Source organism: Rhinopithecus bieti, unplaced genomic scaffold (genome assembly GCF_001698545.2).
Source record: "Rhinopithecus bieti isolate Rb0 unplaced genomic scaffold, ASM169854v2 scaffold_6380, whole genome shotgun sequence".
NCBI lineage: Eukaryota > Metazoa > Chordata > Mammalia > Primates > Cercopithecidae > Rhinopithecus > Rhinopithecus bieti.
The window spans coordinates 3,587,842-3,600,281 of record NW_016806642.1 but is presented as its reverse complement, the minus strand read 5'-3'; the positions used below and the strand labels follow the sequence as shown (position 1 = coordinate 3,600,281).

The 12,440-nt window shown below is 40.7% G+C and overlaps 1 protein-coding gene across 1 annotated transcript in view; it reads left to right on the top strand.

Annotated features, from left to right (window-relative positions):
* The first annotated feature begins 5,415 nt into the window (after positions 1 to 5,415).
* Positions 5,416 to 12,440, top strand: part of PDE4B (phosphodiesterase 4B) — a 592,970-nt gene continuing 585,945 nt past the window's right edge. The window contains exon 1 of the mRNA XM_017877178.1: positions 5,416 to 5,744. The gene's annotated coding sequence lies outside the window, so the exon portion shown is untranslated. The remainder of the gene's footprint in view (positions 5,745 to 12,440) is intronic.

The following is a 12,440-nucleotide window of genomic DNA, read 5'->3' as shown; positions in this document are numbered from 1 at the left end:
TGACTGAGGGAGGTGAGTAAAACTGTCCTATTGTTGCTCTGTTGCTTTCCATATGTCTTTACATCTCTTGTAATAAAACTTGTATATACAAGTTTCTGTTGTGTATTTGGTTCATAGATATTTATAAATTTCACATCTTCACTGTGATTTTTACTTTTTATATCATAAAGTGCTTTTCTTTGCTTTATTTAATACTTGATTGTTCTGAGTCCAACTTGTCTGAAATTAAAGTCACGAGTTCCACTATATTATTACTATTCCTTTGCCATGTATTTGGGTGGGGGGAATGTGGATGGGTATTATTTGGGTAAAACTTTGCTCTTCCTTTAATTTTCAACCATCTGAACCTTTTTTTTTCAATGTGTATCTTATATATAGCATGGAGTTTTGGTTTTAATGCAATTTGAAAATCCTTTAAAAAATAGCTTAAAATGTATATTGACTGAAAAATATTTGTCTCAATTCTTTGATATATACATAGATACGTGTGTGATTATACATGTGTGCATGAATTTATGGTGCCTCTGATATTTAAGGTGTGCATTAAGGTGCAAATTTTCTCTCTAGCTGCTACCTTTATAATTTCATCTTTATATAATACTCATATTCTTTATTGTTTTGGATATAACTATTAGTTATGAGCAATGATAAATTGGTATGTATCCTCTTCTTTTTCCTCCACTGCATTTTACCAGCTGCCATATTTTGTTTAAAAATTGCATTTTTTAGTGTTCATCTTCTTATGTATGCTTACTCTACTACTTGTATGTCAACTTTAAATGACATTTTCAACCTAAACAGTTACAGGTGAGTCAATCAATGAACTTATTCTAACTACCACCACCTTTTTTCTTTCCCTTCCCAACATTGTGATTTGTGTCATTTCTATATTTTCAAAACCTATATCATTCAAACTTTTTTGTAGTATTAGTTTTATAGTAAAAATACATTCAGTGTTCACCACCAGTCATTTTGAGAAAGTTTTCCCATTTTTATTCTAGTATATCCCCTTATGGGAGGAATATTCTTTGAGTTCTAATGTTTAAAAATATGACATTTATATATGATGAAAAACTAGCTAGATATAAAATCCTTAGATCATATTTTTTTTCCATGAGACTGTAATAAGTTTTCTTCCATTGTCATCGGAACAAAAGCCCATTGTCATTAGGCTTTGAATGTTGCTTTCAAGAAGACTGAGGGTAGGTTGATTTATTTTTCTTTCGCCAAGAATTGATTGTTTTGCTTGCTGCTTCAAGGGTTCCTTACATATATATAAAATTCAATAATTTGTTAGTGTATTTCTTTGTTCAATCATCATGAATCATTTTTTCTACTACATGGTATTTATGTTGTACATGTAGATTGAAGTCTTTTTTATCAATTTCAAGAAAGTTATTTTATAATTTTGCTTGAAACGATTTGCTCTGTTCCACAGATAAGGTTTTCTTCTTTAGAGACTCCAATTATATGTGTGTTGTATTTCATCTACCATTATCAGTTTCACACAAATAATTTTGTTTGCTATGTCTTACTTATCCACAATACTTATTCCTCTTTTGTGTTTCTTCCAATATTGCTTTCATTTCTGTCATGGTTTGCTTTTCATCTTCTTTCTATTAAAAAATCAACTAATTTCATCCTTCTCATCTCTGTCTTGAGTTTCTTCATTTGTGCTTTTTGGTTTTCCTTAATAGATGATGTTTATTTCTTAACATAGCAACAAATATGCTTCATTTAGAGAAACTACACTGCTTATGAATAAGATCGAAGACTCTAGAACAAGATTAACTGGGTTTAAATACTGGGTCCTCCTCTAACTGTGTGATCTTGAGTGTTACTTAACTTGTCCCTTAGGTCTTTAAATCTATATAATGGTAATAATAATAATATCTAATTTACAGAGTTGTGTTGAAAATCAATTGAGTTCATATCTCTATAAAGTGGTTAGAATATTGCCTGGCAACAGTAAATACTATGCTAAAGTATTATTAGTTTTTTCTTGCATTGCAAAATTTATAGTCATAATTTTAATTGTCTCTGTGACAACACTTTTTTCCCCTCATCTATTAAAAGTTTTGATGCTCATTTTCTGAATTTTAAAATAGTATGTCTGTATCTGTGTTATGCCACTTTCTTCTTTATCACTGCTCACTACTGAATGAATTATTTTTCTGGTCAAAGTCCTCAGAGAAAGTTCCTGATGTGGAGGTTGCAAAGTGGCTTTCCTGTTCTCAAAACAAATAGCTCCCACTTAAAGATCCCCAATAATTGACACCTCCATCTACCCATGCCCATAAAATCCTCCCACATTGACTCTGGACTTAGCTACATGACTTGCTTTAGCCAATGGGACATTAGCAAACATGACACATACAGAAGCTTGAACCTTCAAAGGGTGTGAACACTAGAGCATGAACACTAGGCCGCCATTTCTCTCGTTATTGGGAACATGTCTACCTCCATGTGAAAAAGCCTGACTAGTTTCCTGGGAAAACGCGCTAAGTGTACAAGCCATTCTTTCAGAGACCCAGATTTGTGAGTAAGACCTGCTGATACCACATGGGGCAGAGATTAACCACTAAGCCCACACAGCTGAGCCCATCCCAATTTTTCATCTCACTAAATTGTATGCAAATCACTGGTAGTTTTTTAAACCAGTGTTTTGGGTGGCTTGTTATACAGCAATAGATTATAGATTCATTTTTACTGTTGCCTCACAGGCAGACTGCTTTTAGTAGTTATGGCATCTTTGTATACTCACTTCCTCCGAGACTTTGAAGGCAATTAGGTCCAGAAGATCCTTTTCCAATAGTTCTCTGCTCCCCAGTTTTTACAAAGAAGGAATAGGACTTTAACATTTCATAGTGATTTGATAATCTTCAAGCATTAAAATTTTGCTGATGCTGAGATCTGCTGCTACCATGTTTCTGGAAACTCCCTGTGTTTCCTTTCATCATCCGTATGTATGTGTCTCTTTTGCCTTCCTTTTGCTTCTGCTCCAGTTTTTGAGAGACATAGCTTTTGCATTTTATGATACACCTCTCATTTCCCAGAAAACATATTTTTGCTGGCACTTTCTGATATTTTTACTGCTGGTTCCCATTGCCTCTCCCTGGGCCTTTTCCATGACTTCTGCCCAAACTCAGCTGCTTTTGGCAACCTTTAGAAGCGCTTTGGAGTTTGTAGGTAAAATCTGTATAAATTTGTTGAAAATGGTGTTTGACACTTCTTTTCCATTCTCTTTGTTAGTTGATGTAATTTTTAGAAAGAGATGAGAAAGATGCTTAGAAAGCTGACATCATTTTCTACTGGAATCCATGTAATAATTCTTTTGCAGTTACAACTCTTTGGACACATTTTTCTGAAGATGATGTAATAACCTTGGGAGGCTTAGTAATTATTAATACCTTTCAAATTTCTCATATTCAAAAAGGGGCAGCATGACGCTCAAATTGGTTCTTTTTTTCCCCTAGATTGATCAATTTAGATTCCTTACACTCTCTTTAGGCAATGGTTGCCTTATATTTAATACATCTAACTAATTAATCCTAACTGTAGTTCAGAAAAAGAGATTACATTGTCATCATTTTACAGATGAAAACTGTGAGAACAATGACTACATTGCAGATTTTGTTGGCTTCCTTTCAGGTGCTTATTGCCTCACTATTATTAATTTGAGCTTTGGGCTCAATTTCAAGGTTATGGATGAGGTAGATGGTACAGTGTAAGCAACAGGTCCAAAAAGGCAGAATAACCAGTGAACACTTGGTAGCATCTCTGATGTGGGAAAATGGGTGTTTTACACTCCAAAGGCTAGTGTTTGAATATGTTTCCTCCAAAACCATGAAGGGGAAAGTTCATTAAGTTCCCACACTGATAAGCTCTTAGACATGCCTTTCAACGTATAGGCATGTAAAGCTATTTTGGGTGAATGGGTGAATAGTAGGTTATTAGGTTATTGCCCTTCTTTGGGAGGTCCCTATTTGTCCTTTAATACACAGTTCAGATGGGATTTAATTCCCTGACCTGTTCCTTCTCTTACATATAAAAAATTGCTTAAGCAATTGGTATGTGCTTCTGTTGTGAAATACTTGTGTTGTTTGTCTCGGGCTTTCATAGTTGGTTCTCCTATTAGGCAGTGAGCTCCTTGGGTGCAGAGACTATGCCCTAATCGACTCTGCACCCTCAGCTTCTGCAAAGTGCTCAGTGCAAAGTAGGTGTGCCATGACGTTTATTGGAATAAATCTATAAACAGGCAAATGTTATCTATTAAAGTCATTTTGGTCTCTAGCTAGTGTAGTAGTTGGATAGGCAAAGTTATTTCATGCCTATCTTCCTCCTCTTTTTCCTTGCCAGCTTCCTTCTTTTTTTCTCTGACTGAAAGGGTTGGACAACCGGGGAAAGGAAACTTGTGCTTTCCAGCATACCTCTCGCACTCTACACACACGCACACACACACACACGTAGGACTCCACCCTGTTGCACTTTTAAAGCAGGCTCAGTGAGGTTCCGGAGTGCCTGTTGCTCCATCACAGGAATTCCCAAGTTATGGGACCCACCTTCAGGGGTGTCTTGGTGGAGAATCTCTTGGGATGTGATGTGACCTGTTGGTTCAGGAGCACTGCGCGTATTCACTCTGGAGCTCCTTTGTGCAACCGGAGACCAGCGGACTCCCACGGTCCCACTGGCTCCTTCCACGTAATGTGGCCGGCTGGCTCTGTCGCCTCCCCCAACCCGGGATCTGCGTTCCCTGTGCCCCAGTCCCTCTTTGTGCAGCCAGTAGCTGCAGAGCCCTTCGTCCTGTATTCATGGCAGATGCACAGCGAGTGACTGACACGTTCCAGGGAGGGCGAATGGGACAGAGCGCGGGCGGCCGGGGGAGGGGTGTAGTGGCAGACGGCCGCTGGGATTATGAATGGGGGCTGGGGGGCCGGCGAGTGTGGGGTTCAAACCGGGATTTTCGGTTTCTGGCTTTAGATAGGCACGCAGGGCTGTGCGTAATCCTTCAGCTATGGTGGTAAGGGAGATGCTGTGAGCTCCCAGCTGGGAGAGAGGGTTATTTTGCAAAACTCCCCTGGTACCGTGCCCATAGAATATTGCAGGAGGTCTGTGAGGTAGGTGGGGAAAGAAAATAAGCTAGGAGGGCAATGGGAGAGGCCAGACGACTGGGGACGGCGTGCTTTGCACCCTAGAATTGACAGGTGGTGGTCTCAGCAGTTACAACCTACTACACAGCATCTCATCCGTGCGATACGGTCACATTGTTATTCCCCGCACCCGGCTGAAGAGCGCAGCGCAGCCGACCAAGTGGCATCGGCGAGCTGTCTCTTCCGGGGGGCGGGGGTGGACAGTAGGGAGAGGGGGTTTAAAGGGCCAGAGGAGGAGAGAAGAGCTGAGGGGCGCGTCGCCAGCGCCTGTGTCTCCCTGGCGCGGGTCCCCTAGGCTAGCCCGCTGGCCCGTCCGCGCGCGCGCTCCGCAGCCGCCCCCGGCCCGCGCACCCCTTCCCGGGTCTCCTGGCCTCTCCTCAGCGGCTGCAGGCTCTTGGTCGCGGGCCGGGCTGCACGAGAGCGCCCTCCGGACAGACTTTCGTCCCCCCTCCCCCGGGAGCGCGGAAGGCTCACTCGCAGCGCAAGGTCTACCCGCGCCGGGTGGAGCCCCGGCGTCCAGAGAGCTGCGGCCGCGGCTGTGCAGCAGAGGCGCCTCGGGCAGGAAGAGGGCGGCTTCCGCGAGGGCAGCCTGAGGTAAGGGCTGCCTAGGAGGCTGCGGGTTTATTTTTCCTCATTCTCTTACTTCATCACACACTGAAGCCGCAATGGAGAGTGTGGGGTGCTGCAGGGCTGATGGGGGGCGAAGAAGGAATGGAGTCGGCGGGCCTGGATGGTCGTATTGACGGCGTCATTGTCGCCCCTTGTAGAAAATCCGTCAACCGGCCCCTAGCCTTTCGCCCTCATCTTCTCTGCTTCGGCTTCCGCCCTTGGACCTCTTGACAAGTCACTGGGGAGGAGAGGAAGGAGAGAGGCTAAGGGAGAATGGAGAGAGGCAGAAGGATTCAGGGCTTGGAAGCCCTGGAGTAGGTGACGGATGGGCGCGCGGTGCCCAGTGATTGACTGCAGGCGGCAGGCGCGGAAGGGAGCCTGAACTACCCAAGAGTTTGCTGGGCTGAGGCTCCAGGATGGTCCTGCGTGCCCTGGTGGCTGGGGCACCAAGGGGGGCGCACTCAAGCCTAGGCATCACCAAAGCTCTGCCAGGAACTTTTGGGAAGCTCTGTCTGGTGTTTGGTTAGGGGGCTTGGACCTTTCCAAGCTACAAGAGTGTTTTGGGGAAGGAAGAGGCTCTCCTCCTTCCTCCTGTCACTTTCCTTAATGCCTACTCTCTTTTTCCATCTTCCTGCTTTGCCTCCTTCTTTCCCGTTTTTCACAGGCCACCTTCCTTGTGCGGTACTTCAAACACAAATCGGAACCCACTGTGGCCAACAGCTTTAAAGCGTGTATAAGGAGGATTGCACAGAGGAATCGCTCTTAATTACAGTGGTTATATATACTTGTGTGTGTGTGTGTGTCTGTGTGTGTGTCTGTGTGTGTGTCACACACGTGCCTGGGATAATTTTTAGCAAGACTTTGAGACTGTCACCTAAAATTACATTGTACTTATATTAGGTTTACATCATAATTATATGATGCCACTGAACAGATATGGTAACTCTATGCAGTCTACGTCTTAGATCTGAGATATAACTGTTCTTTGAATCACATGCATCCTTTAATTTCAAAGATTTCCAGCTGCTGGAAAACTCTTGGCTACATTATAAGAATCAAAGGCACATTAAGCATAAAAAAAGTAATAAAAGTCCAGATGCTATTTTTATTAGTAGATCATACTCCCCCCCTTTCCTTTTGCTAAAAGCTGTTATTATACCAATTATATTCATAAAAACAAAACAAATTTGGAGATTTCCAGGTGCTTTTACCTACAACCTGAAGTGTAGGTAGGGGTCTGGAATTTATCTGTACACGAATTGACAAGAAGATAGATAAGGCCGATGATTTCACTGCAGGTAAAAGAAGTTGAGCTTCTTCTCTCTCAGGGTACCTCATTTCTTGACATCCCAAGAGAGAAATCCCCTGAAGGTCAATAAGTATAACATTGGCTTATTCAACTCTTCAAATCAATACTTGTATGACTTGACTGCAATATATTTGCTGGCTGTTTCTATTCTTTTTCATTTTCTAAACAACAGCGTTCCAATTTTGTTAATTTACAAAAATAAGTAAGATTGTTAAATGGACTGGAATTGTTGAGATGACTTGATTGATGCATTGAGGCTGTTTATCTATATATCTATCATCTTCCTATTTTCCTTATTACAGTTGGGAGCTAAACAATGTTGCAGTGTGTCTACTTGTATTTTTATCAGCTGATTTGCTTTTCAGTTTTGTGGCTTGACATATTTTATAAAATGAATTCTTAGATATACTTGTTTGCTTTCAAAATAGGACTGTTTTGATTTGAGGAATAAGAAATCAATCATACATAGTTTTCTGATCTTGGAGTCCTTTGCCTATCTAGAGACAGGTATTTAATAGTAATAGGTACTGTGTATGTACAAGTAAAGGTTTGATAAAGATACTGGACACAGAAATAATAATTCCATTTTGGTTTACAAATGGAATATTTAAAATCATGAAGAAATAAAGAGTTCTAGGTTACTCTTAATATCTTACTTGACTTAATTTGGCTAAGGAGCAAGAGGTATATGGAGAGGTTTTCAGTTAGAAAGATTTGGGGGTTAATAATTTATTATCATGTCATACAATTTCACCCATTTCTATTTCCAAAAACCTTCAAGCAGCATAGTTTGGAGGTGTAGGATGTTGCTGACCACAAAACAAATTAATTCCTTCAGGCACTGGCTCTTGTAGCCACCATGTGGTAATACAGTGGACACTGTGATGTGCCAAATCATTCTTCAAGGAGGGACTTGTTGCCCCAGCTTCTGGGAGTGTGGTCAACAGACGGCCTTCAATGGTCAGACTCTTCAGGGATTGCCTGAGCTATATAGAAAGCTCCCTTGTCCAAGGTCACACCCCTTTCCAGTGCAGCTCACATCCAGTGGCTGATCCATGTGGAAGTATAAAGATTAGGCCATCGCAGCACAACTCTGGAAAACTCTGAGGGATCTTTCTAGCTCTGAAGCTCCCTGAGGGCTTGCATTGCAGCTCTACTTCTCCCTTTGGTCTTTTCTGTTTCTTTCCCCATCCTTCCTCAGGTGGTTCCTAATGAAATAGGGCTTTGAACTTCATTTCAGAATTAGCTGGCCAGGGAAACCAACCTGTGATGATGTTCCTACCCCATACATTCATTTTTCCAGTTTTAATCCATTGGTCTTTTGAAATGTGGTGTTTCAGCCATCAAATATGGTATAGAAAATGCATATGTGGAAGGAATTTATAGTTGACAGTTTCTTTTTATTCCAACACTTGAAAAATGTTATGTCACTTCATTTCACAGGCCTCCCTGGTTTCAATGAGAAATTTGTTGTTGCTTGAATTGATGCTCTCTTATATGCAATGCATCATTTCTCTCTGGATAGTTTCAAGATTATTTTCTATGTCTTTAATTTTTGGAAGTTTGATTATGATGTGTTTTGGGATGAATTTCTTTTGGTTTGTTCTGTTTGGGATTTGATCAGGTTTGTAATGTGTAGGTTTGTCTTTCACCAAGTTGGGAGATTCTTAGGCATTATTTCTTCAAACACAAAAGTATTTCAGCCCCACTCTCTTTCTTATCTCCTTCTGTGACTCCAATGCTATGAAAGTTGGATCTTTTGTTGTTGTCCTACAAGACCCTCAGGCTTGGTTCTTCATTTGTTTTCCTGGTATTTTCTCTTTGTTCAAATAGAAAACATTCTGCTGAGCTGTTTTCAAGTTCACTGATTCTATCCTCTGTCTTCTTCCCTACGGAGTCCATCTAGTATTTTATTTTGATTACTGTATTTCTCAGCTCAATAATTTCCATTTGGTTCTTTTGGCAGCTTATGCTTATTTGCCGAGACATTCTATTTTTTCATTAGTTTCTAGGGAATTTGTATTTGCTTGCGGAAACATTTTTTTGTTTTGTTTTGTTTTTGAGACAGAGTCTTGCTCTGTCACCCAGGCTGGAGTGCAGTGGCACGATCTTGACCCACTGCAAACTCTGCCACCCGAGTTCAAGCGATTCTCCTGCCTCAGCCTCCTGAGTAGCTGGGACTATAGGCGCGGCCACCATGCCCAGGTAATTTTTTGTATTTTTAGTGGAGAAGCGGTTTCACCATTTTGGCCAGGATGGTCTTGATCTCCTGACCTCATAACCTGCCTGCCTCAGCCTCCCAAAGTGCTGGGATTACAGGCTTGAGCCACCATGTCGAGCTTGAAACATTTTTAGAATAAATGCTTTGTAGTCTTTGTCAGATAATTCCAACATCTGATTCACTTAAATGTTGGTGTCACTTGATTGTCTTTTCTCATTTAAGTTGTGGTCATATTTTGGACATTTTAGCTATTATGTTAGAAGGCTCTGGGTTTCTTTTTAAATCTTGTATTTTAACAGATAATCACTCTGTTTAGGGTTAGCACACAGATCCTGGCCTACTTTTATGGGCAGTGGTTTCAATGACAATTTAATTTCTAGAGACTTTGAGGTGCTGTTAGTCTGCCTGGTTTGTCTGGTGTTTCGGGGCCTCCCACTGAACGCTGCTGGTGCCACCTGAAGGGGAAGAAGAAGCCTTCCCAGGCCAGGCCCTGTGGTGCCTCTAGGTCTGGGAAGTGTCTCTAAGTGACTTTCAGTCTTGCAGAAATGAGGAGCACTCTTAGGCCTGGAACTTGTTGTGGCAGGATTTCTGGTGCCAGTGCTTTGAGGCCACCTAGTATTGTCAAATGGAACCCAGTTAGATGCAGACGAGGAATAAACCTACCTAGATCATTTTCTACTACTAGGTTAGGAGTCGAGAGACTCTGGGCCTGCTGTTGAATAGAGAGTTGGAAGACACCCACTGCCCTACTGCTCTATTGTTCCTCCAGTCCAGAGGTCACTAAGCAGTCCATCTCCCTCTTGCTACCATTCTCAGTCCTCCTTGGGATGCCCCTTGCATTATTCTTATTTTTTATTTTCAATTTTTTTTTTAAAGTTTTAAAAATTTATTTATTTATTTAGACAGAGTTTTGCTCTGTCACCCAGGCTGGAGTGCAGTGGTGCAATCTTGGCTCACTGCAACCTCTGCCTTCTGGGCTCAAGCAATTCTCTGGCCTCAGCCTCCCAAGTAGCTGGATTACAGGTGTGTAACACCACACCTGGCTAATTTTTGTATTTTTTTTTTTCTTTTAGTAGAGACTGGGTTTCACCATGTTGGCCAGGCTGGTCTCGAACTCCTGACCTCAAGTGATCCACCTGTCTTGGCTTCCCAAAGTGCTGGGATTACAGGCGTGAGCCACCATGCCCAGCCACATATGCTTTTAAAAAACACTCTAGTTTAAATCTTCAACCACATTATACATTACTATCATTGATTGTATTTCCCTGTAATACATATTTGTTGTGGAGACATAGTTTAAACCTTAGTTCAAGATAGCTTAGTTAAATTAAGTTAGTTAATATTAATGTAATTGGAGAATTAAATGTCAAGTCATACCCTGTCAGTAGAGTCTAACACAAAAATCTTGGTATGTGACATTTACTCTATGAAACATTTTTTTTTCAAGTTATCTTAATGCATTTGAAAAATATTAGTACTTCTTATTTATTGCCATCTTTGTGGGAAATACTAAAAAATCCTTTATCCCATGGACACTTTAACCTTAGAGAAAGTAAATGACATTATTTCCATAAGCAACTTGCTGATATTTTGAATGGATTAAGGAGCAGATACCAGGATTCTGTCTTTGGCTCTCCTGGTATATCACAGTGCTGACTCATAGAATTATGGCATTTTCAGAACTGAAAGTGATCTTAGAGATCACCTATTTCAACCTTATTGTTTTATATTTTATAAAACTGACATGTTAGAAAGTCATAAGGGAATCTAAGTTCCTTCAGTTCAGTGATGGCAGGGCTTGTTTATTCTGAGTTCTTAGAATTTCCTGATTTGATATTTTCTTTAAGAAATCAGAATTGCCTTCCTTTGAGAAGGCTTATTAAAAAACTATTGTGAGGTATAATCTCTCAGTACCTCTTTTGTAAAAGAAAAAATACTTCCATAAGTTGGGAGGACATGATTTATTTTAATAAAAGTAGGCTTCTTTGAAAATCTGAGGGACATATGGATCAATTATCCAGAAAATGAACATATAGTCAAAATTTGCATTCAGTATTAAGTATTTACGGATTCCTAGGAAAGACCTCCAGATACTGTTTTGTGTTATACTTGTGCATTAACCGTGGATTGTCTTTGTTGGGGAAAGTGATAAGGATAATGACTCATTTTATAGTCTGAGTCAGCCTTAAAGGCCTGTGGATGGTGGCAGTTGTCCTGGGCATGGTACATTGGTATGCTGCAGGATTTGCCTCCCTGCAGATTCTAGAGTGGCAGTAGGTGAGAAGGATGTAGCAGGACCAGCAGGTGTTCAAACACACTGACTGTGCGAAATACAAACAGGCAACTCAGCCCACAGGGCTTGCTCTCTCCTCCCCCATAACACACACACACACACACACACACACACTCACTTACAACATATATTAAGATTCCTTAGAAAGATTCTCCGTCTGTTTCTTTCTGCTCTCACCTTCTTACCATATGGAGAAACAGTGTCCTTTTGAGAGAATTCTCTCTTTTTCTGATAAGGCTGCTCTGGTGGTCATTTAAAACCAATTTCACCTATATCAAATGTTAAGGGCTGAAAAAAGAAAGATTAAAGCAGCATTTGCTGTATTTACTGGGGGGGATTTTTCTAAGGGTAAAAACAAAACCACATCTATGTTTTTCTTATATCACGGATAAAAAAATATTTAAGACTATAGAATAATAACTGAATTCAGAGATCAGGAGGCAAGGCCAGTATTGAAATTACTTTTAAAGAGGCTGCCTATATATACTTAAAGGAAGTTCTTATATACATCTCTGTGACTAGTACAGCTCCCTGGATGAGAAATAAGACTGAATTGTTTTGCAGTGTCATGAAGTATACCAGAGTGAAAAACTCAATGCAGAAAAATGGGAATGTTGTACAAAAAGATATAATAGAATGAGGCAGTTTTTTTTCTAGTTAATTACCCTAGAAAGCACTGTGTAGGACTTCTATTTGCAAGGTTACACTTTAGTAACTGAGTAAGTGAGGACTGGGAACTGAAAGTCCTGAGTTCCAGTGCTGCTATTTATTGGGTCAGTGACATTCTGTGTGTAAGCCTCAGGGTGTAAAATAAGGCTAACTTATGATAATCTCTAAAGTTCTTTCCAGCATTATCAT